Here is a 26,234-nt window from a genome sequence, read left to right as displayed (position 1 = left end):
GACCGCCCCAACACCACGTTCAAGAAACTGAGTTCACGTTCAAAGGCTACACTGCAGAGTGTTTTTGAAAATTAGGATTCCATCATCATTTTGTGACCTCATTAAAAAGTAGGATTACTAAAAATGAAGAAAAACAACACATCTAAGAGTTCTCACACAGCTGTACAGTGCTTCCCGTGAAATACGTCGAAATGATCTCAGACGTGATGACATCAACAAACGGCTTATCAGCCGTCTCCTCGCCTCACCGGCGTATTCATCTCCTGCTTTTACGACCCTCGACGGACACTCCTTCGCGTACGCTAAAGTATGCGAACGTGCGGTTATTTATTGACGGACAGAGAGAGAAACGGCGTAAAGGCCAGATGACCTCAGCGAGAGTCCGATTGTTGTTCGCGCCGTGCTTTGGCTCACGTTAGCGCTTCTCCACCTGTCTCGACGCGTCGGAGCGCTCGCCAAGATTGTGGAGATTGGAGTGTGAGTGAACATGGAGCAGCTGTGGGAAACTCGCAGGGGAAAGTTGTACAGGTGGACCTCTGAAAAAATGTAATGAGGCCGCCTGACGACAGTTTTATGCGGTGGACAGTAAAGGTTAGATGTTATTGGTCACTGTGGAGATGGAGGATTTTAGAGGGGGAGGTGTTATGGAGGCGAGAAGGGACAATTAACTCTTTGGTGGTCAACGACGAAAGTTTTGCTACGATACAGGTAGTCACTAGGTTACCGATGAGTTACGTTCCTACGCTGGCTACATAACCCGAATTTCTGCGTTGAGTTGGAATTAACCCTTTAAGTAGCCCTAAATCTGAAAATAATTCCAAAAAGTCCAAAAGTATTGTTATTTTGCTTAATGATGGAGGATACACTGCCCTCTGTTGGCAGTGTTGGGTCTGGCTGAACTGTCTCATCATAAGACTGAGCCATAGACTTCATAACCTATTGACATGACACAGGAAACGGGGCCGATTAGGCGGGGGCCTATTTTCAAAAACTTCAAATTCAAAAATTTCAAAACCAAAGCTACTACCAACCTAAAACCAAAACAGGCACCTACCTTAGCCGTGAGTCATATGAGTCTCCATGAGCGGCGGCATTAAAAAATTCAAAGTCGTTCCCTTATAAACTCCCGATTAATTATTTTTTATACAGTGATACCTCGGCTCACGAACGCTTAAGCTCACGAACTTTTCGCCTCAAGAACATTAAATTCGCGAGCATATAGTCTCTGCTGGCGAACTAGTTTTCGGCGTACGAACCAAGCCACGCGGTCGGACAGCGCCACGAGAAGCTGACGCACGCTCACGGCGTCCCAGTTCGTCCCCTCCCTTTCGTTGAGTGCGGACGTGGTTTGTGTTTGATAGACATTTTGGACCATACTGAGTGTACTTTTGCTATTATGGGACCGAAAAAGAGTTACATACAGTCCTTATGGAAGGTGACTCGTGTTACCAATTCGCCCTCGACTGGTAATTGGCGGTGCTTTCAGCTTCCCACCGTCGTGAGAAGTGGACCGGCGAGTCACGTTGGCTCGTTGTCGTCGGTTGTCTTCGGTGCGCCCGATGGCGGCTTGCATACAAACACCCAGAGGTGTCGGATGGCTTTTTGTGGGCACTTTTATTAACAACCAAAAGCATGCGGGGGGCACAGCAGTGGAGTCTACGCTAACTGCGCACTTTGCCGGTAACACTCTCCTTCCAAACAGTAACTCCCTCCCTCCTCCTCCCACTCCTCCCACTCCCATACCATCGCAAAGGTAAATAAAACAACTTTATTATACAGTACAGTTTATTTCTTTAATTATAATACAATAGCACACTTATTATACATAAAATAAGGTATATTTTTGTGTAGTTTTAAGGCTTATTTAGTAGAAAATTATGTTTTATGGGGACCTGGGAACGGATTATTCTCATTTTAATGGTTTCTTATGGGAAATAAATGTTCGGAAGACGAACTTTTCGCCTCACGCACACTTTCTGGGAACCAATTATGTTCGTGAGCTGAGGTATCACTGTATAAGTATAACACAAAATATCTATAAAAGTCTCAGATTTTACACTAGATGCACAAAAATCACCTATATTTTCAGAATCATGGCAATATTTAACATCTAAGTTTTTGACTAAAATAGCAACTAAATTTTATTTTTAATTTACTGCAAGTTTTCAACAGCTAATAAATCACTTTAAATTAGGGTTGTTCCGATCATGTTTTTTTGCTCCCGATCCGATCCCGATCGTTTTAGTTTGAGTATCTGCCGATCCCGATATTTCCCGATCCGATTGCTTTTTTTTTTTTTTTACTCCCGATTCAATTCCAATCATTCCCGATAATTTTTCACGATCATATACATTTTGGCAATGCATTAAGAAAAAAATGAATAAAACTTACGACGAATATATACATTCAACATACAGTACATAAGTACTGTATTTGTTTATTATGACAATAAATCCTCAAGATGGCATTTACATTATTAACATTCTTTCTGTGAGAGGGATCCACGGATAGAAAGACTTGTGACTTTGTATATTGTGACTAAATATTGCCATCTAGTGTATTTGTTGAGCTTTCAGTAAATGATACTGTAGCCATGCCCAAATGCATGATGGGAAGTGGAACCATGACTATGCGTAGTGCTACCAATTGATATATCTTCTCTGCGTTGGGAATTAACGTAAGGTGTTAAGCCAAAGATCAATTGCTACCTTGCTTCCCCACATTGCTTCCCATGATATTTCTAATCGTAGGGAGAGGGATTGTAAGGCTTTAGCCAATTAAAAAAGGCTCCAAAGGCTGCCAAAATTCACTGTACTCATTTTACGCTGCCTTTTATCTCTCTATATAGGTAAAACGGCGCCATTACAGATTGAGTGCGACAATGCGTGAGTGGGTTGTGCAGTACATGCATTAATTGCGTTAAATATTTTAACGTGATACATTTATAAAAAAAAATAATTACCGCCGTTATCGGGATAAATTTGATAACCCTACCTTAAGCCTAAACTAAAGACTCTGGATGAGTGTATCATATTATGTCTTAACGTTAAATACAATTAGAAAACGATTTAATTAAAAAAAAATACATATATATATATATTAAAAAAAGGCATGGCCGATATTTTTTTGCCGATTCCGATACTTTGAAAATGACGTGATCGGACCCGATCGGCATCTCTACTTTAAATCAATTTAACATTAGAAACTTAATGTTAAACAGAGAGAGACTGAGCGCTGTTGAAGAAGATTCCTGCCGGGATAACGGCTTTGCATTCATCTAAACAGGCTTAAGTTTCACACTGAGTAAGTATAAATACTGAGAAAATATTTTATAACTAAATATACTGTACAGAAAGTAATTTTGGAACACATTCGGTTCGATGTCAAAACGTGCCGTGATTCAGAAAAGGTTGAAAAACACTGCTTTAGGCTATATCGCCCAGCCCTAATCTACACACAGTGTCAAATGTATAATCACTATTTCTACTGTTCTGTTCAATTTAGAGCTGAAACAAGTACTCGAGCAACTCGAGTTTAAAAACTGATCCGAGTAATTTTATTCACCTCGAGTAATCGTTTATTTTGACAGCTCTAAGCATCACGTTTTGCTCGGACTACTTCTAATGCGGGACAACGCGCTGTCACGTGCGGAGAGGAAGAAGGAAAAAAAAAAACTTACTGCAGCCGACAGCCGCCACAAACGACGCCGACGTTGCTAAATACTAGCCCGCACGATGCTACGTTGGTACAGGTAGCGTCTGATGCGTCTCATAGAGATCACATGTATGTTGAACTAGATGCGAAATGACAGACTCGGCCGCGTCTGGGCAGCGTTAGTAAACAGCCGCCATCTTAAAGCAGTAGAGCGCTAAGCGCTAATAAAGAGCGCTAAGCGCTAATAAATAAGAGTAACGTTACTGTCGCTAGTAGCTCACATAACGTTAGCCCTGCGGAGGGCTAGGTTTCAATTAATTATGACCACTGTCGATGCGTGGCTAACGTGTCTTACATACAGGCTTTAACATAACATAGCATTGTGGAGTGATGAGGGTGTAAAATAAAAACTTAATCATGCTAACTATCAATTTTAGCTCAGTAGTCATTGCTGGATAAAACACCAAGTAGCACTGGTCCCTAATGTGTTCCAATACAGCCTGTATCATACATATATTTTGAACACTGCAAAAACTCAAAATCCTATCAGGACTTACAGTTTAGACTAATTTAAAACTTAACTAGACCTTAAAAATGGCTTGACACAAAGAGAAATTCAATTGAAACACGTGGGGAAAAATCCTAACTTTTAAGTGATGTGTGTTATCAAGCGTAACGGCATTTTTAGGTAAGGTATATATATATATATTTTTTTTTTAAATAAGATCTAAAAGTTTTTTGAGTGAAAGCAGTGAATTAGTCTTTTTTTAAAATTCTAGTTAAATCTGAGATGCAATTGTTGGCTGTTTTCAACAATATACATCGAAAATAAAGACATTGATTGACTGAAAATGGTTCAAGATTAGATGAAATCTCTTGTTTTCTCATGTATATTTATAATTTCTCTTCACCTAAAAATATATTTGTTTTATCCGATTACTCGATTAATCGATAGAATTTTAAGTCGATTACTCGATTACTAAAATATTCGATAGCTGCAGCCCTAGTTCAATTTATTTTAATACTAGCATTACTCAATATTTGCATCATGCATCATGTAACTGTACAACCATCTCATGCTATACAATGTGTAAATTACAATTACAAATATATCTGTAGTAAAACAACACAACATATTGATCAAACATTCACATTTCACATTCACAATGTACCTATAGAGCCTACCCACGTACCACGTGCTCGCTGTATGGTTCCGCCCACTTGTCTGTCATTTTGACTCTGTATTAGCATTGTTTTCAATTGATGGCGGAATTTAAAATGCATTTCATGGAAGACCCGGTGCTTTCTGATGCCGCAAACTCACTGGATCTGTTGCATAAAAGGCGTTATGAGGAAAAGCTTCGTTCTATACAGTCGCCAGATCCATATTTGATGCCCAAATCGATGTTTTTCGACCCACTGTCTTCGCCCTGTCTGCCCGACATCTGCTACGCAGATATTTACAATTATCTTGTCCACACTAAATCAGCCTATTCTCACGAAAATATGAAAAACTTCAAGAGCTTGGAAGCATATAAATACTTCGTTGCTGGTTGGGTGAAGCAGGTCCTCGTCCACGAAAATTCGGCAGGAATCTATCTTGTGCTTGGAAAGGTGAGTTACGAAATTTTCAATTCAAAATCTTTTGTTATTGCTAACATCCACTGTCAAGTCTAATGTATTTCATGTCGTTTGTCAATGGAGTTAAGGCTTTTAATGTTTATATGGTTTAGTGATAGCACTCTCACTAAATACATACGTGTATGTTGTCGGCGATTAGCCTAGCAATGATCTTAATTGTGGTTATTTGTCAGCCCCGTAGACGAGGCCAGTTTCTTTCACTTGGTACCAGCTAAATATTATTCAAAAAATAACGATGGTGGAAGAAAGGGAAGCCACAAACATCTTGAATTTGAAACTATGTCGTACTACGTCGTATGTTGTCGGCGATTAGCCTAGCAATGATCTTAATTGTGGTTGTCAGGCCAAAACCCTCTAAATATATATTAAATACATCTTACCGGATATAAAATGACTACTACATAGTCTGTGGTGATTTTTTGGTGTCCAGTTTTCACGTCGAATTGCAGCCGTCCATTTCGCTCCCCTCTTTGGATCCCTCGGAATACGGTAAAACTTCAAGTCTCTCCTTCCATCTTCTCTGTTAGTGCAACCAACAGCCACACACGCCTTCACCATTTTGATTATTAATGTTAAGGAGCAGAAAAACACGCCGTAAATAGGAGAAATGTACGTAGCCGTAACAGGTTAACACTATGTTTTGACGGACAAGTGGGCGGAACCATACAGCGAGCACGTGGTACGTGGGTAGGCTCTATTGGAAGTACAACTGCTTGGCACTAGCGTAGCGATTAGCTACTTCTAGCGATTAGCGCTAGCTTCATGCTAACAGCTATTTAGAGTCAAATTAATATAATAAACAACCATACAACTACAACAATAAGATTGACATTCCCTGAACCCCGATTGATTTTCATGAACCCTTGAACAAATATAACTTTAACGAAAATACATTTAATTACAACTAAGCTTTTAGGCCTAGTATATGAGATGCAGAGGAAAAGCCTTGCTTACCGGAGCTCACAAGAGTTTTCACTCGACGGCACTTCTCTTCACGTCACTGCAAAGGCACACGTCTTTGACCTAACAAGTAATTAACTTGTTAAATGCGCAAACAAATAAAAATAATTATTGTTTTATATTATTTTTTACTTATATTCATACCGTGAGCTGGCTCTGCTCAGTCACAAGGTTCACCGGACGAGTCTCAAGTTAGTTATGAATACATTGAGTGACTGACCAATATCTTTCTATTAGACATATGCGCCACCAACTGGCGAAATGTCGTAATGCCTCTAAACGACATAAAGAGGTTTTGTATAAACATAATTTATGGATTACATGTGTTACAGTCAGTGTTGTCAGTAACGCATTACTAAGTAACGCGTTATCTGATTACTTTCTTCAGTAACGAGTAATCTAACGCGTTAATTTTTCCAAGACAGTAATCCGATTAAAGTTAGTTTCCCTAGTGCCCGTGCATTACTATTTTGTTTTTGTCCTCATAATATATGTAGAATGAAGAATACTGTAGTCATGAAAAAAAAAAATGGGTCACGTGTTTTACGGTGCTGTTTGAGGCTGAGCGCTGTCTGCCACGGCGGCCAACAACGTAGCATTCTGACGAGGCAGCGAGGCTAACAGTGAAAGGCAGGATATGTACCGCAAATAGATGCCTTTGCTCACTGGAAATACAGCCATTACTTCACATTTCTGTCCAGTAAAGATGACAAAAGTATCTCCGTTGGATGTCACGTTTTCTCATCGGGGGGAAAAAAAAACGGCTCACGTGTTTTACCATGCTATGAGCGCTGTTGGCGGCTAACAAACAACTGGCTACCTCTCAGGATGCTAACAGTGGAAGACGTAGGAGAAGAACCACAAAAGGCTGCATTTGCTTATTGGACATAGAGCCATGACTTAACATTTCTCTCCAATAAAGATGACAAAAAATATCTCCGTTCATCGCAAATTTTGCACTGGCTCAAAAGGGCAGTCGACCGCTAATAACTCTACATCTAATTCAAGGAACCACTTGGAATTACAGCACAACGCGACAAAAAACGAAGTGTCCACCCTTGAGGTGTCTCCAAACTTTTGGCCTATACTGAATGCATTATGAAATACTTTGTAGGTTTCTTGTTCATTTCATTTGTTTTTGTTGTTTGTCTTATTGCTTTACAACTTTTATAGACAGCATTTTAACGGCTGGGTCTTTATTTTAAAGGGGGAGTTCAGAATTTTTGACATTAGGCTTAATCTTCGAGTTAGTGGGGGTTTAATTAGTCGTTAGAGTTGTTTTGAACAAATTCTGTGCAGTTTGTCAGTTATTTGTTAGTTTCAGGGCTCCAGAGTGGCTGAGCTAGCGCAAGTCAGCGGTGGTTGAAATCAACTCCATTAAACCCCTGCTAACTGGAAGATAAAGCCTTATCTGAAAAATTCAATTACATGCAATGAAATTTTTCTGTTGAGGCAGCAAAGGGAGAAAAATTGGGAAAAGTAACTGACAAATTACTTTTAAAGTAACTTAGTTACTTTGATAATAAAGTAATCAGTAAAGTAACTAGATTACTTTTTTGAGGAGTAATCAGTAATCAGTAATTAAATTACTTTTTCGAGTAATCTGCAACATCACTGGTTACAGTCAAACTCGTCGACAGGAGGGGGGCAACCGGGTATGTTGTCCCGGGCCTCAGGACCAGCGGGGCCCCTGAATGACCCTTAATTTATTTTACTTTACTACATATTTCTTTTTAATTTAAATCATTGTTTGATTAAATATTATGTTCTACTCGATATATACTTAAAAACTTTAACATATTAAATATTTCAAATATATATTTTTTCCTTGTTTTTTGCACAACGCGCCCCCACCACTTCTATCTTAGCAGAGAATGGTTTGACCCCTATCTGACGCACTTAAGGCTACACTCAGAGGCGTCGCGTCCCATTAGGCAAACCAGGCAATTGCCGAGGACCCCAGCCAGCAGGGGCCCCCAGAGGGCCCACACACAGCTTTACTACACTGTCGCAGCGACAAGTGCGGGGAGTGTTTCAATACCATGGAATCGTTTAGCAGATTATCAAACGATTCTGTTGCCGAGTTGTTTTACGTTGATTTTCACAGGCCATCATTATTCATGTGACTACTTAAAGAAATGGGGATTTTTCCAAAAACATCTATTAATGGGTCTATCGTATTCCTCATTGAATACTATATAAAAAAAAAAATAAAACATATATGCATCTAAAATAATCCCAAACGATTTTATTAGCAATTTTAATACTCCTTTTAGCAAGGTTGCTTGGGTATGCGACGGAACTAAAAGCGGAACTAAAACACAGTCAGCGCGGTCTTCGGGAAGCAATGAGGAACGGACCGAGAGTAAATATCATGTTCAACTCATGCCGCTAGATAAAAAAAACAATAATACCTGAATGTGGCCGACAGCCGCTACAAACAATGCCCAGTTGCTAGTTGCTACAAACATACGGCCACATAATGCTACAGTAGATATCACATACTGTATATATACAGTGGGGAGAACAAGTATTTGATAAGTGTATCAAATACTTGTTCTCCCCACTGTACATAGAACTAGATGCAAAATGACAGACGACGGCCGCGTTAGAACATTTATAGAGAACTAGATGCGAAATGACAGACTTGCAGGCGTTAGTAAACAGCCACCATCTTAAAGCAGTAGACTGCTATGGAAGGCTCTGTTGTAGCGAGCCTAATTAACTTTATCTAAAATACTCCTAAATCGGCAAAATCTTGACTTAAATTTATCTTCGAATGATGAAACCGTTTTAAAACACTGACATGTCGAAAGTAGACAGAAGGGAAATTATGGAATAGCGGGAGCAATTTTAACAACTTTAACGGTTGATTCACAACATTAAATTAATTGAATGTAGTTTAGAGCTGCTGATACAGAATGGGGACTTGAGTATTTTATTTACTGTTTTGAACTGTTTACTTGATATTGAAATAGTAGTTTGGTTTAGCCTGAGAGGATTTTTGAACACTTTTGGAACTATTGTACGAAACATTAAAAGCAGCTAATAGCCAGCGGGTTGGGGTTGGCGGGGAGGTGCATTATTAATCGATTTCTAATCGAATCGTAGCCTCTAAATCGTAATCTAATCGTTAGGTGCCCAAAGATTCCCACCTCTACTGGTTAAGTGTGAGTGATTTTCTATTACAATTGTAAACTAGGCCTGCAAGCAGGACTGAACGGGCCCTCGCAATCTAGCGCAACTCGGACGTCACGCAACTCGGACTGTGTGCAGGTCAGGGTGGTGGCAGATCCTCCTCTCTAATCATCTCATTAGAACCTAAGATGCTCGAAAGTAGCCTATATACATTCCCACACCCAAGAGATAAAAACCCCTATTGGAGAGAGTACTACAAAAAAGGAGCCACTACTGAGCTGTGCAGCCAAGCCCTTATTCAAAACCCAAAACTAATCTTCTAAGTGGGCCAATTCGACCAAGTGTGCCAAATATTGTGGCTCTATAAGCTGCCTGAGTCTCTGAAAAAAAATATTTCCTTTAAATGGCGAACAAAGGGTCGTCACGGCAACAGACAGAGACACGTGGACATGGGCCGTAAATAAGTATTTTAATAGGTCTTGAAACTACAATGACCAACCTGAAAAGAACTGAACATGTATTGGAAAAACGAGTGACTTTCTATTGCCACTAGTTGGCGCTGTAGGTTTGATGCAAATGACCCCTACAAGGCCCTTCAGGGTATGACTCTCAACAAGCACGGGAAGTTTGGCGCAGATATGTTGTATATCTGCCGAGTTATGACTGTTCAAAGTTTTTGGAGAGAAAAATTGTTGACAGTCATTTTCACTTTCCTGTTTGGACCCCTCCGCTTCAACGAAACTTCAATATTTTTCATCAGGCACCTGAAGACAGGTCTTAAGGCTTCCCTTATGCAGCTTTGAGGTAGATTGATTTTTTTCCCTTTAGAGGAGGAGTGTGTCCCGTAAAAAAAGGGCATTTCCTGTTCCCACTAGGAGGCGCCAAGCACAAATGGTAAATTTTCAATCCAGTCCTGCTCAGGCTGGTATACCTCACACACATGCCAGATTTAAAATAGATTGAACGTTGTATGAGGGAGTTATCAGTCATTTTCCGAATTCGGTGTTTTGGCGAAAAAATGGCCGACTTTGGCACCCTGCCCAGGTCAGGCCCGTGAATGAAAACACACCATTTTGATAACTTAAGATTTCATATGCCTCATGAACAGTCTCGCCAATTTTGAGAATGATCAAACTAATTCCCTAGGTGCCAAGGTGTAAAATGTGCACACTGTAAATCGATAAAAATTTCACATTCAATCCAAAATACCCGATTTCCTGTTGGGTTTGGAATATGCATGCAAGAGACTTTTTGGAGCAGTTTTGTACAAGGTATCGACTCTCCGAATTTCATCCCTCTACGTTGAAAAAACCTAAATGGAGAGGCCTTTTTGAAAATTTCAAGGGGGCGCCACTGAGCCATTTTGTTACATGTTTTCGTAACGTTGCAAGATTATTGAACGTTATGCAAAGCCACATGTATGTCCAAATTTTTGTGAGTTTTCGTGCATGTTCAAGCCTCCAAATGTAAACTCCTACTGTGAACCGATAAAAATTTCACATTCGATCCAAAATACCCGATTTCCTGTTGGATTTGGATTACGGGTGCAAGAGACTTTTTGGAGCAGTTTTGCACAAGGTATCGACTCCCCAAATTTCATCACTCTCTGTTGAAAAAACCTAATAGGAAACGCCTTTTTGAAAAATTCAAGGGGGCGCCACTGAGGCATTTTGCTACATTTTTTCGTAACATTGCAAGATTATCGAACGTTATCTAAATCCGCATGTATGTGCAAATTTTTACGAGTTTTTGTGCATATTCAAGCCTCCAAATGTAAACTCCTACTGTGAACCCATGAAAATTTCACATTCGATCCAAAATACCCGATTTCCTGTTGGATTTGGAATATGGGTGCAAGAGACTTTTTGGAGCAGTTTTGCATAAGGTATGTACTCCCCAAATTTCCTTGCTCTATGTTGAAAAAACCCAATAGGAAAGGCCTTTTTTAAAACTTCTTTCTGTCGCCACTAGTTGGCACTGTAGAGTTGATGCAAATGACCCCTACAAGAACCTTCAGGGTATGACTCTCAACAAACACGGGAAGTTTGGCGCAGATATGTTGTATATCTGCCGAGTTATGACTGTTCAAAGTTTTTTGCGTGACAAATTGTTGACGTTCATTTTCACTTTCCTGTTTGGACCCCTCCGCCTCAACGAAACCTCAATATTTTTCATCAGGCACCTGAACACAGGTCTTAAGGCTCCCCTGATGCAGGTTTGAGGTCAACAGATTTTTTTCCCTTGGAGGAGGAACCTGTCTCGTAAAAAAAGGCATTTCCTGTTCTCACTAGGGGGCGCTAGACCTAATGGGTAATATTTCAATGCACTCGTGTTAAGGGTGGGATACCACACATACATGCCAAATATGAAAAAGATTGAACGTTGTGTCAAGGAACTATAAGTCATTTACTGAATTTGTCATTTTGCCGAAAAAATGGTCGACTTTGGCACCACGCCCAGGTCAGACCCGTGAATGAAAACGCACCATTTTCAAAACTTAAGATTTCATATGTCTCCTGAACAGTCTCACCAATTTTGAAGATGATCCAACTAACTCCCTCGGCGAAAAGGTCTCAAATGTGCACCCTGTAAATCGATAAAAATTTCATATTTGATCCAAAATAACCGATTTCCTGTTGGGTTTGGAATATGCGTGTAAATGCTTTTTTGGAGCGGTTTTGGACAAGGTATAGACCCCCCAAATTTCATTGCTCTACGCTGACAGACCCTAATGTTATAGGCCAATTTTAAAATTTCAAGGGGGCGCCACTGAGCCATTTTGTTATATTTTTTTGCAACGTTGCAAAATTATCGAAATTTACAATTTTCCGGACGTATGTGCAAATTTTGGTGACTTTTCGTGCATGTTGAGGCCTCCAAATTGGCCGTTTTCATTTGCCCTGAAAAAAAAAAAAAATAATAATAAAAAAAAAAATAATCCTTTGCAAAACAATAGGGCCTTCGCACGTCTAGTGCTCGGGCCCTAATTAGCTTTCGTAGCATTTAAGCTAGAGGACTTTTGTGAGGCAAATAAGGCTAATTTAATCGACGATATTTACATATTGATCACACTAGATGGACGTTTAATATTTTGCGTCAAGTGTTTTATTTTTAAAATGCGTTTCATTTTGAACAGACGTGACCATTTGTGTGTTACAGCTTTACAAACTGTCAAAAGTGAAAGATGTCAAAGGCTTCAAAATTGCTGCCTGTAAAGCTGAACAACTTCCCGTTTAGTGATAACAGAACACATCATATTAATAAAGTAAAGTAATAAATAAGATACTGTGAGGTATAATAAGGTACTGTTTATGCGGCTAAAAAACAACTGGAGACAAAATGGTGGACGAGACTCTTGCGTCGCAAAGTCAAAATCACTTAGGTCGAGTACATCATAACCCGGGGACGACTTGTATATCGATTCTTGGCGGTAGCATATTGATAACCTTTTGGGATACAAAGTATTACGATATATTGCCACATCCCTAGTTTTAAAAGTCCCTTTTCCACCGACTAAACCCTTGAGCGTCGCTAAAAGCGTCGCTAACAGAGGAACATTGGAACCAAACTGACGTAGTTTGGGACTTAATGACCGCTAAGTGCGCTAGTTGAGAGCGCCGTCGGCGTGTACAAGTCGTTACCACCTCCAGAAAAAACATCACAAGACACACACACAAATGGCCGCTTCTGAATCCGGTCCATTGCAGAGTGTTTTTCACGGCTAATGTGCTTCCAAAGCGGCCATGCGCCGCTATCTGATTGGCCGAATGCCAGGAAGTAATCATTTGTTGCCAACAGGGAAATTTTAAGGCTAAACGCTTATCCATGTGTTAAGAGTTTGGGTTGGCTGAACTCATTCGCTGCCATTGACGACGATAGACGTCCAAAGCATTTTAACTGTTTATTTAATTTCGGAGGCTGGAAGTGAATAATTGATAAAGAAATAGAATAATTACAAAATAAGATAACCACTTCTGCAAAAATAGATGTAAAACAGTATTCGGTGATAAGAATACTCAAATAAGGAGTAATATTAGTATTTTTAGTAATAATAATCATATTAATAATTGGAATTTAGTAATTTTAGTTTTTTTTTTTAAAAACTTGTATTAGTATTATATAAAGTATTTACAGTTACATTTACATTAAAATTTAGCACTTACAAGTATGATATTAACTCTTTTTGTTTAAACATTTTTATACTTATACTTAGTATATATTACATACATAAATCTATTATAATGCATAAAAATGCATCAAATCATGTAACAAATATATGTTGCAGTTAGATTCTTCCACAATAAACATAAAATCAGAGTTGTGCATAATGTACTAAAAAACCAAGAATAGACCACGACTAAAAATAAAAAAACAAGATTAGGAAAATCTACAAAAATTAAACATCACACGCTTTTTTGAGCACGAGTAGCCTCTAGTGGAGAAAACATATTTCCTTACATGAAATTCAAATAATTATACATCTACTTTTCCGAGGTATATCAGTGCCAAATGAAAAGTGTGAGAGAGCTTTAAATCCGCGCTTTCGAGTCATGTTGACTCTATGTCAAATAGTTCATTTTTTACGGCATTTTAAAGACGCCATGTTATTGAACACGATTGAAACATTAGCTCAAAGAAAAACATACCTTATATTGGTCTTAACAGAGAGCAGCTGGATTCAGCCGTGTTAAATAAGTTATGTCATATTCACTGTAGCCACTAGAGGGCCATGTATCCACCCTAATCAATAAAACGCTATGCAACACTTTCAAAACAAACAGTTACAACGTCACTCTAATTAACCGAATCCTCCAAGCAGCAAAATTTGATTCGAAGCTTTTTTCTAATCGAATTACTCGAGTTAATCAATCAATCCTTGCAGCACTAATAATATGTCTGATTGGTATAATGGAGTCGTGATTAGTGTCGAGATGTCTCATTGGTGAAACGGGTAGAACCACTGTGCTGGAACATTATATGTAGAATAAGCAGGAATAATGAATCAATTGTAGCAAGAGTAGGGTTTCTTCTTCACAAATCTTCTCAAGTGAAAGTAAAAAGTATAATCTTAGAAGTACATTTTTCTCAAAAAGTTACTATACATGAGTAAATGTAACGTCTTTTGACGACCAAAACACATACTGTGAATAATCTATATCTCTCTCAGTGAAATAGTTCATGCAAACACAGAGAATTATTTATTAGTCGATAATGCCATTGTTCTCTCCTCCATGTGTTTGTAGCCATGTTCTCATCGGCAGGTCATGTCTGGGTCAAACTCCGGCTCCAGCACTTCCCCGCCTTAACCCCTTCGTATCCCCGCACTCACAATGAAAGCAATATGAATTACGCTGACTAAGATAACTACAAGTAGGGCTAATATCATCAATAAGTGGAACCGGTCAAATACACGTTCGTCTGTCTTTTTGCGGTTAGAACAATCAAACGCGTAAAGTGAGGGAAAGCCGCAGACATTCCGGCGGTTAGCGGCGTGATTGATGGAGTCGACAGAACCGCTCCCACTGGGATGTTCCCACTTAATTGCCGTCCGTCCGCACACAACAAGAGGAGTGGGCTTTGATGCGAACCCGTCTCGGTGACGATCCGCTGAGGGGGTGCGAGGGTGCGTTCAAAGAACTTTGAAAAGATGGAGAGAGGAATGTGCGCGTGGTTGGAGTGAGAGGAAGTAGCTTAAGTGGGAATCGTTTGTTGTGCTAATTTTACTATACAGTGCATTTTATCATTAGCTTAGCTCCTTCACTGCCAGCTCAGTGGATAGAGTAAGTGTTGTAGTAGTTAGTAAAAGAGCAAGATTGATAATGAGAGCGACTATTGACTGTAGGGATGTCCCGATCGCATATTTTTGCACCTAAGTCAGAGTCCGAGTGACCTGATTTTGAGACTCTGCTGATACGCAGTCCCGATCCGATACCGTTTTTATTTGAACAAAAGTTCCAAACATGTTACATTACTGTACTTTTTACACACTGCAAAAACACACCTCCATAAAACTAGTTAAATTCCCTTGTTTTCAATTCACAGTGGGTATGGGGTGCTGTCTACACGCCAGCAAGCTGTTCGGGAGGCATGCACGGAGAAAACCTTTCCTCACTCACAATCATAAAGGCAAACGTCTGGAGTTCGCCAAGCGGTATTGGGGCTTCAACTGGGACTGTGTGCTTTGGTCAGATGAGACCATGATTGAGCTTTTTGGCAACAAACACTCTAAGTGGGTCTGGCGTGCCACGAAAGAGGCGCATGCTGAAAAGCACCTCATACCCACTGTGAAGTGTGGGGGTGGGTAAGTGATGCTGTGGGGCTGTTTCGCTTCCAAAGGCCCCGGGACTCTTGTTAGGGTGCATGGCATCATGAATGCTTTGAAATACCAGGACATTTTAAATCAAAATCTGTTGCCCTCTGCCCGAAAGCTGAAGATGGGTCGTCACTGGGTCTTTCAGCAAGACCCTAAACATATGGCCAAATCTACACAGAAATGGTTCACCAGACACAAAATCAAGCTCCTCCCTTGGCCATCTCAGCCCCCAGACCTCAACCCCATTGAAAACCTGTGGGGTGAGCTGAAGAGGAGAGTACAGAGGAGAGGACCCAGGTCTCTGGATGATTTAGAGAGATTCTGCAAAGAGGAATGGCTGAAGAGCCCCCTTTTTGTCTTTTCCCATCTTGTGAAACATTATACTGTAGAAGATTAGGTGCTGTTTTGTTGGCAAAAAGGGGTTGTACAAAGTATTAACACCAGGGGTGCTAATAATTGTGACACATTATTTGATGTCAAATAATTATTTCTTTATGTGGGATTTTTTTCCCCCACTGAATAAATGCACTTGTATTGAAGGTTGGATTTTTCTCTTTTTTTCCATTAAGGTCCCATATTATTTGGAGAAAAAAAAAATATTAGAAGCTAAAAACCTAGGGCTGTCAAAATTATTGCGTTAACGGGCGGTGATTAATTTTTTAAATTAATCACGTTAAAATATTTGACGCAATTAACGCACAAATGCCCCGCTCAAAGAGATTAAAATGACACCACAGTGAAATGAATACTTGTTGTGTTTTTCAGAGTTTTGACGCCCTCTGCTGGCGCTTGGGTGCGACTGATTTTATAGGCTTCAGCACCCATGAGCATTGTGCAAGTAATTATTGACATCAACAATGGCGGGCTAGTAGTTTATTTTTTGATTGAAAATTTTTACAAATTTTATTGAAACGAAAACATTAAGAGGGGTTTTAATATAAAATTTCTATAACTAGTACTAACATTTATCTTTTAAGAACTACAAGTCTTACTATCCATGGATCGCTTTAACAGAATGTTAATAATGGTAATGCCATCTTGTTGATTTATTGTTATAATAAAGAAATACAGTACTTATGTACCGTATGATGAATGTATATATCCAACTTGTGGCTTATCTTTCCATTCTAACAATAATTTACAGAAAAATATGGCATATTTTATAGATGGTTTGAATTGTGATTAATTGCGATTAATTACGATTAATTAATTTTTAAGCTGTTATTAACGCGATTAAAAATTTTAATCGTTTGACACCCCTGTAAAAAACACGTAATTATTATAAATCCAATAATTATGGAGAGCACTGTAAGACGGTAAGAAAATAACACATATTGTGAACTTATGATGGCAACCATAGACCAGGGAGACCAGGGACTATTGACCAATAATTTCTAATAGCATTTTCTCGCGTCTTCATTTTTGTCATTTTTTTTACTTTGCGGCTGCTGCTGCTTCCTTGGCAATATCGCCATGTTTTTGCAGTCCGCAAAAAACTAACACATCCCTTTGAGTTCCAACTTTGTTAAATCACTCCTACTTTCACCAGTATTTTTTCCTTTTAAAGCAAGTATCTGTCTTTCGACTTAAGTACACATCGTGACTATTTAGCCACCTCGGTGGCGTATTATCCCGCATGTGCGTCTGTGTGTTTAAGCGACAAAGCAGCGGCAGTGTTACGAGGCCGTAAAAATACACAAAATGCAGGAATGTGCAGTCGGGGGAGCGATTTGACAAAGAACCGCACACGCGGCGTAATTACAGCCCGCCAGTGTGGACTCAGTCATTTGAAGAGAATCCGTCTGCTTCGCTTCCACAGCGACGTGAAAGCGACACTGAGTTGGACAGGAAAGGCAAAATATGCTTTCGAATTATGTTATATAAACTGAGAGGGGACTAGCTTTGAATGCTCATTTTAATGCCATTGACGGCGCTAGACGTCCAATCCAGTCAAATTGAATTGGATGTCTAGCGCCACCAATGGCAGCTGGAGAGTTAATTTAGACCAGGGGTCCCCAACGACCGGGCCGCGGACCGGTATCGGTTCCGTGTTTTCTTAACATACTCCTTACATTGTTTGTGGTGGTCTTTCGCTAAATACTTGATTAGGTTGGTTGTATTAAAACTTCTTACAGCTTTACCACCACGCTTGACTTTATTGTGGCATATTTTGCACTCTGCCTCTTCGTTTTTGTCGTCCTTTGAGGTGAAATGATCCCACACAGCTGACATTTTTACCGATAAAGTCTCGGTAAATTGGGAGACGGTAATATAGTTTGTTGAAGGTGTGCTGTAAAATGCGGACTGGATTTTAGGGAAACCGAAGTGAAAACTGGAATGAATTATGTAAATCGGTGCGCTGGAAAACCCGGACCGGACTTAAAAAAAAAAAAAAACTGGATCGGGAGTCTGGATCGGAATTTTTTCGTGTCGGCCGATCCGATACCGATGTGCATGTTTTTGCCCATATCGGCGTTCGATCCGATCCAAATATCGGATTGGGACATCTCTACCTACTACACCTCTGCTAAGTGCCACTGATTTTACATGAATATCAATTAGGGCTGTCAAAATGATCGCGTTAACGCGCGGTAATTAATTTTTTAAATTAATCACGTTAAAATATTTGACGCAATTAACGCACATGTCCCGCTCAGAAAGTATTCTGCCTTTTGGTAAATTTTACAGCAAGGCTTTTTGCGCTGTCCAACAGCGAACTCTTGTGGTCGCTTTGCGACATGGTTTATTATTTTCTTCTTTTCTTCATTATGGCATAATGTTGTGCTTATATGATCCTTGGACAAGATTTGTCCGTAAGTATGCTTGTTGTAAAGAATGTACATATTATGTTAGTAAGCGAAATGTTATATTTTTTGTATGAGACGCTTTTTGTTTATGTTTAGTGAACCTGTATAGCGTGCTAAGCTAACGTTGTTGCTAATGCAATGCTGTATACTTTTTTGTTGTTGTTTCACTACGGCCTAAAGAGGACAGTGGTTTGAGGCCATTTTATTAATAAATCAGATGAAAAAGGAAGAAGTCTGATTATTAAGGCGTCGTTCACTAGCTGTCTAGCTTTGGAAAAAGTAGACGCTTCGGAGTGAGGACAGCATAGACAGATTTAAATGACAGTAGAGTGAAATGCCCACTACAGTCCTTATGTACCGTATGTTGAATGTATATATTCTTCTTGTGTCTTATCTTTCCATTCCAACAATTTATTTTACAGAATATATATATATAATTTACAGAAAAACATGACATATTTTATGATGGTTTGAATTGCGATTAATTACGATTAATTAATTTTTAAACTGTAATTAACTCGATTAAAAAATTTAATCGTTTGACAGCCCTAATATTAATATCACATGTGAGTAAAGAGTTTAACTCATTTCATTAATGTTTTCACTGCAGATGATCATAAACAGAAGTTTAAAATATCAAAATCATCTCAATCGGACGCTATGAAAAATATTCATTTTTGCAACCCCGACGTGAGTGACACACAATCACAGCATCCACTTGCGTTCTCAGGGACGTCGACCTTGATGACTCATCCCGGTCGTAAATCTCCTCAGTGACGGCGACCGTGTTTTTACAGCACTTTCACCACATAAACACTTTGTCCGCAACACGGACGCGAACACACGTGGGCACGCAGGCGTGCCTCTAAACACACATACAACCCAACTTCCTCCCAGACAGACGGCCCTAAATCACAATAAACATGAAACCACAATGAATAAAAGGAAAATAGATTTGGCGCAATACATGCTGGATGTGTGTTTATGTGCACTGAGTGTTATTTGGACAACTAATGTGTTGTAGTTTTAGTTACATTTGTAACTCATTCACTGCCAATGCATGTATCAGTATCGCCGAGATTTCATCATTTCTGTCAGGGTAGTAGTCTTCACAGAGTATGTGTTGTGGTTGTTGGTAAAATAAAAAAAATAAATATTAAAAATGCTCATTGATGACGGTAGATGCATTTGAAGTGGGAGGGGCTAGCAGTGAATAAAGCGACAGAAATCTGAGAGTATGTATTTATTTTTTACTTATGTTAGTATTTTTAAATTTGGTTTAAAAATAAAAAATACCCCCCCAAAAATTAAATTGATCCTCTAACTTAAATAAATGTAGGCTCTAATAAACCACAATTGTTCTCTTGTACTAAAATATGTTGTTAGAAACACATAAAATGTTAAATCAATGGTAATACTTTATAATATTTAGCCCATATTTTGACCGTTGGTTGGCACCATGGTTTGTGGGCTCGCAGTGATGACGTCATTGGGATCGTTGCAAATGTGTTCAACAATTGCTTATTGCTGCCTAAACTCGTGAAGTAAAATGCCACGATGTGCTGCTTTTGGATGCAATTTCCAGTCAAATGGAAACAAGCGGAGTGAAGTGAGTGGTCAAGGTGGAATTATTATTTTTAGTGAATAAATGTGCATAAATGGAAGCTTCTCCCCCTTTTTGGTCCCCGGATGCACGTATCCTACCCACCACGCGTTACAACTGGCGCCCGAACATTTTTCCTGGATCCTCAGTCAAGTAAGGGATCCGTCTATTTTCTGGATCCGATGGTCCCACCGCGTATACAATATTGGTTTCGGATCTGTCCATTTTTTTTATTCGTCGGTCCCACAGCGGCTTTTCGGATCAGTCTATTTTGTCAAATTGACGGCTGCGACATTGCCATGGGATCGGTCTAATTCCTGGATCTTCGAGTGAGTAAAAAACGCGGATTTGGATTACTATTGCTATCTTTTATGTTGACTATTCTTCGTGGGAGTTTTCCCCAAATCATACTAAATAATTAAAGCACTATGGCACGCTACAGTGAGGACAGTGACTCTGACGTGGACCTTACAACAATGTTGGAGTTCGTCAGGGAACGCTGTTTGCGTACTGCTGAGCTCCCGAGTGAAGAGTGGTCAAGGTGGAAATATTATTTTTTGCGAATAAATGTGCATAAATGGAAGCTTCTCCCCTTTTTGGTACTTTTATACACGTATCCTAGCTACCACACGTTACAATGTACAAGACATGGATTACACAAGGTGTGCTCTTTGGCCTGTACTGTATGTAAAGCACACGACAGCTCTGGATGCTAACAATCTACATAATTATATTGGGATAAGTCTGAAAACGTAATATGCTTACCTTGAATATCTGCTAATAAAACCAGACAGCATACACTCTCGCTCCCAACCGGAGTTTAACAGCACTCTCTCTCGCATCACCAGTTTTGCCCAACTTTTGTCTTATCAGGTATTTGCTGCACACATTTTTCCCTGAAGCTCGTCTTGTGAACGACCGACAGTGCTGTGCTGCTCTTCACTTTTCAGATCTGGTTCAAATAGGAAGGGTAGAACCGACGACATGTTGCAAAAGCTAACGAGTGACACGCTGGAATTTCGGCAACGGGACCGGTGACGTCACGCAATGCGACGTAACGAAAATGGCGACCTATCACTTAAAATAATTTTACAAACTTTATTAAAACAAAAACATTAAGAGGGGTTTTAATATCAAATTATTATTAACTCATACTAACATTTATCTTTTAAGAATTACTTGTCTTAAAAATAGAGGATCCCTTTAAGAAAAATGTTTTCTTAATTTTTTGAATTGCAAATACATATTAAAATTTAATTTTGAAAAATTTCAAATGTAAATAAAGAGAAAATTAACTGAATTTTTTTCCTTTACATATTTACGTTTTTTTGCTTTTTTTTAAATTACAAGTACAAAAAATTTAAATTTTTAAATGTCAATAAAGAGAAAATGTACTATTGGAAAGTTTTTTATTATATTAAGTTTATTATTTTCATTTTACGATTTGATCTAAAAGATTGTAAGAGAAAAAAATTACAGTAATGTTAATAAATAATTAGATATATTTTTTATTTTAGATATCCATTTAATAATACAAAATGAAATTAAAATAAATAAAAATGACATTTTTTTCCTGAATTTCTGACTGTTTTTTTTTTTTTTATTGATTGAAAAACTACAAAAGATTTAAAATAATAGAATGAGACCTTTCCTTTTTTATTTGATTTTTTTTTTAATAATAAAAAGTATTAAAAAGATAGCTTATCTACAGTGGTATGAAAAAGTACCTGAACCTTTTGGAACTTCACATTTCTGCATAAAATCACCATCAAATGTGATCTGATCTTTGTTAAAATCACACAGATGTACAAACAGTGTCTACTTTATAGGTTTTCATATTTTAATGAGGATAGCATGCCAACAATGACAGAAGGGGGACAAATAAGTAAGTGAAGAGCAATTGAAACCAACTTTTACCAAGCAATTTAAGTCAGGTGTGTGCCCAATCACTGATGAGTGGTTTAAAGCTGCCCTGCCCACTATAAAAACACACACCTGGTAGGAATTGTCTTGATGAGATTGTCTGATGCGCATCATGTCTCTGTCAAAAGATCTGCGATCAAGGAATGTTGATTTGTATAAAGCTGGGAAAGGATACAAAACCATCTCTAAAAGTCTGGATGTTCATCAATCGACAGTCAGAGACGTTGTCTACCAATGGAGAGAGTTTGGCACTGTTGCTTCTCTCCCAAGGAGTGGCCATCCACCAAAGATGACGCCAAGAGTTCAGTGCAGAATACTCAGAGAGGTAAAAAAGAACCCTAGAGTGTCTGCTAAAGACTTAAAGAAATCACTAGCACAGTCCAATATCTTTGTGCACACATCAACGATATGTAAAACTATGGCCAAGAATGATGTTCATGGGAAGACTCCACAAAGGAAGCCATTGCTGTCTAAAAAACATTGTTGCTCGTTTAATGTTCGCAAAAAGGCACTTGAGCTCTCCACAGAAGTTTTGGCAAAATGTTTTGTGGACTGATTAAACCAAAGTTGAATCGTTTGGGAGTATCACACAACGTCATATGTGGAGGAAAAATGGAACAGCTCACCAACATCAACACCTCATCCAAACCGTGAAGCATGGTGAAGGGAGCATCATGATTTGGGGCTGTTATGCTTCCTCAGGGCCTGGAGAACTTGCAATTATTAATGGAAGAATGAATTCAAAAGTTTATCAGGATGTTTTGCAGGAAAACCTGAGGCCTTTGTTCTGTCAGTCAGTTAAAGCTAAAAAGAGGATGGATGCTGCAACAATGATCCAAAAAACAGAAGTAAATCAACTTCAGAATTACAAAATACACGTTCTGGAGTGGCCAAGTCAAACTCCAGACTTGAACCCCATTGTAATGCTGTGGCATGACCTACAGACAGCGATTCATGCCAGACATCCCAGGAATCCGATTGAACCAACTACAGCAGTTTTGTAGAGAAGAATGGGCCAAGAAGAGTCTTAATTGCGATGTGCCAGACTGATCTGCAGCTACAGGAAGCGTCTAGTTGAAGTTATTGCTGCCACGCACTTATTTTCCCCATTCTGTCATTGTTTGCATACTATCCTCATTAAAATATGAAAACCTATCAATGTTTGGGTAGCTATAGTTCAAACAGGCACTATTTTTTCATCTGTGTGATTTTGACAAAGATCAGATCACATTTGATGGTGATTTTATGCAGAAATGTGAGAAATTCCAAAAGGTTCAAATACTTTTCCATAGCACTGTACTTAACTACTACTTGTTTGGTGACTAGTTTTCTCTTTTGCTTCTTCATCAAACCAAATTCAACAAATAAATGAAAAAATATAAATGAGCACGATAATTCTTAAGATTTTTTAAAATTTCAAATATTCATTCATTTGTAATTCAAATAAAAAAGTAAATACATGCACATTTTTTCCTTTCAATTTTTAAGCTTATTTTAAAAAATGCACGGAAAAACAAATATTCAAAATAAGAAGATGGCGACTTCCAAGACGTCCAATCATCAATCAACATTCTGTAACTTTACATTAGTCTATCAGTAGTAGACTCCAACAATTAAAATGGCATATCGCTTCACCTGATAATCAATTAATTGTCAATGAGTCGATTGATCACAGTGCACCTAGCTTGTGTGCAGATGAAGCGTGCACACATTAGTTTGACACTATCGACTTATACCACAGTGAACTTCCTGTGGGCGGGGCTTAGCTGGCTTTTTGTCTGCGTTAAACCCGCTTCCTGCGCAAGTGGCCAGCACAGCAAATACCCGTACGTGTGTTTGAGTATGCTTTGTGTGAATTGTGTGTGTGTGTGTGTGTGTGTGTGTGGGAGGATGGCAGGAAAAGGAGCCGGCGTGCATTTTTGCACGCGTGCGGCGTGTGCGGTGCTGTTGAGAACGTAAGCGCGTGGAAATGAAGGAGCGCAAGTGTGTATTTGCGCATTCTTTTTGCAGAGTGTGACGGCCACAATGTCAGATACACACAAATTGTGTGTTTTTCAAGCGTGTAATCACTCCCTGGAGATAGAGTGGCTTGTCAAAACATGGAAGTAAACACACACATCTAAAAATAACAACAACAAAAAAGGAAAATACTGAAGACTTTAATGCTTCCAACGACATTAACAATGATAGATATTTACCTTAAATGAACAAATAGTAATAATGAGAATAATAAAAAGTGAATGTTTTTTCCTTATTTTGTTTTTGTTAAAAAAGAAAATACAGAATTAAATTATATATATATATTGGGAGAGTACTTACAGTATTGATTAAAATAAAACATTTAAAAACTTTTATACCAATGCAATGTTTGGAAAAAGTTCCCGTAGTTTTTTTTTTTTTTTAATTAACGGCCCCCCAATTTTCACTTTTTTTTTTTTTTTTTTAATTAAGAATTTCAGAAAAATTAAATATCCGAAAAAATTACTGTATTTTCTTTTCATTATTTTCTAATTTAAAGAATAATTATATTTTTTCCTATTTTCTTTTTCCTAAAAAAAAGGCCTAATTTTTTGAAAGAAATTTAATAAAGAGCGAAAAACAAAAGAAGTATGAAAAATAAAAATATTTTTAAAAAATAAAGCATATTTCCTGTGTTGCTTAAAATAAACACGTTTGAAAATTTCAATTAACAAAAAGAGGTTTACTTTTCTTTACAATGAAAAAAATAAAAATGATATTTTTTCACTTTTGTTGTGTTTATTGGAAAATAAAGAAATACAAAAAACATTTTTTAAAGAGAATATTTACTTGTTTCATTTCAATTTTAAAACATACAAGAAAATTGCCAGTTAAAATCAATTTACCGTTTTTTTACTATTGGTTTAAGTATTAAAAATTTATACCATATAATAGGTAAACCTTTATCGATTAAAAAAAAAAAACAACTAAAAATCAATTAAAAAAAAAGAATAATGACAGTTTTGATACTTGATTTTTGTAATTAAAAAAAAAAAAAAAAAAAAGGCTATTAACGCTTAAAACGTAAATTGAAACTATCAATTAGTTTGGACGTTGATGGACGTCAATGGCAGCCAATAAAATATAATTTTAAAAAATTGTTTTACATTTTCTACTTCCTTGATATTTTTTTCACATAAAATTGAAATAATAATAACAACAGATAAAAAGAATGACGAAAGTAAGAGGCGCACCTGACCACATTTGACACGGAAACAGCATTTGTTTATAGATAAACCGCACTGGACTATATGCTGCAGCTGTCCTCACTGTATTATGGGATACTTACACCAAATGATATTAACCAGTAACACGTTATTTGACAGCGGCATCATAAGACTGTCATAAGAACGAATGAACCACCATGAAGCTTTGAACCAATTGGCTGCAAAGCTTCATTGCTTCAAGAAGCTTCATTTGGCCATCACTGCCCCCTTGGGGGAGACAGCCAACATCTGCGGCCACCTGCTGTCAACACTGTTGTCATTCAGCATGCCTCCTAGCATGCATTGCAGCACTAAAGATGTAAATAACAATCAAAATCCATGTTCTATGCTAATTATTTCCTTAGTTACTATTCCAGTTGTCTCATTGATTGCTAGTTATCATATTTGGTAACACTTTATTTAACAGTGGTGCCATAAGACTGCCATAAGACCATCATAATTGTGACATGACACTGCTGTGAACATTAATGAATGATTATGACAGACGTCATTTTGTGGCACACGGAAAATTATCTCACTTTTGAATGGATGTAAAAGACCCGAGCTGGGCATAAATGGAGTTAGTGACATAAATTGCTGGATGACATTTAATGACATCCGTCATAAACATTCATTAATGCCCATGACAGTGTCATGTCATCATTATGACGGTCTTATGGCAGCCTTATGACACAGCTGTCAAATAAAGTGTTACCAATTAACCCAAATAAATCAACAAATAAAACGCACTGAAATATAAGCCACAGGATTCACATGCCTCCTTGCATGAATTGCAGCGCTACAGATGTAAATAACAATCAAAATTCATGTTCTACGCTAATTATTTCTTCAGTTACTCTTCCGTTACTGTTCCAGTTGTTTCTTTAATTCCTAGTTATGGTATTTAGTAACACTTTATTTGACAGTAGCTCCATAAGACTGTCATAAGACAATCATAATTATGACATGTC

General features: G+C 38.2%; 1 protein-coding gene across 3 annotated transcripts in view; it reads right to left on the bottom strand.

Moving 5' to 3' along the window:
* The window catches only part of LOC130915081 (protein PTHB1-like), a 244,301-nt gene that overhangs the window by 47,127 nt on the left and 170,940 nt on the right, over positions 1–26,234 (bottom strand). The gene's annotated exons all lie outside the window — the stretch shown is intronic.

The sequence above is a fragment of the Corythoichthys intestinalis genome, chromosome 4 (assembly GCF_030265065.1).
Source record: "Corythoichthys intestinalis isolate RoL2023-P3 chromosome 4, ASM3026506v1, whole genome shotgun sequence".
In the NCBI taxonomy this organism is placed as follows: domain Eukaryota; kingdom Metazoa; phylum Chordata; class Actinopteri; order Syngnathiformes; family Syngnathidae; genus Corythoichthys; species Corythoichthys intestinalis.
The sequence above is the reverse complement of the archived record's forward strand: the minus strand, read 5'-3'. Positions and strand labels throughout refer to the sequence as shown.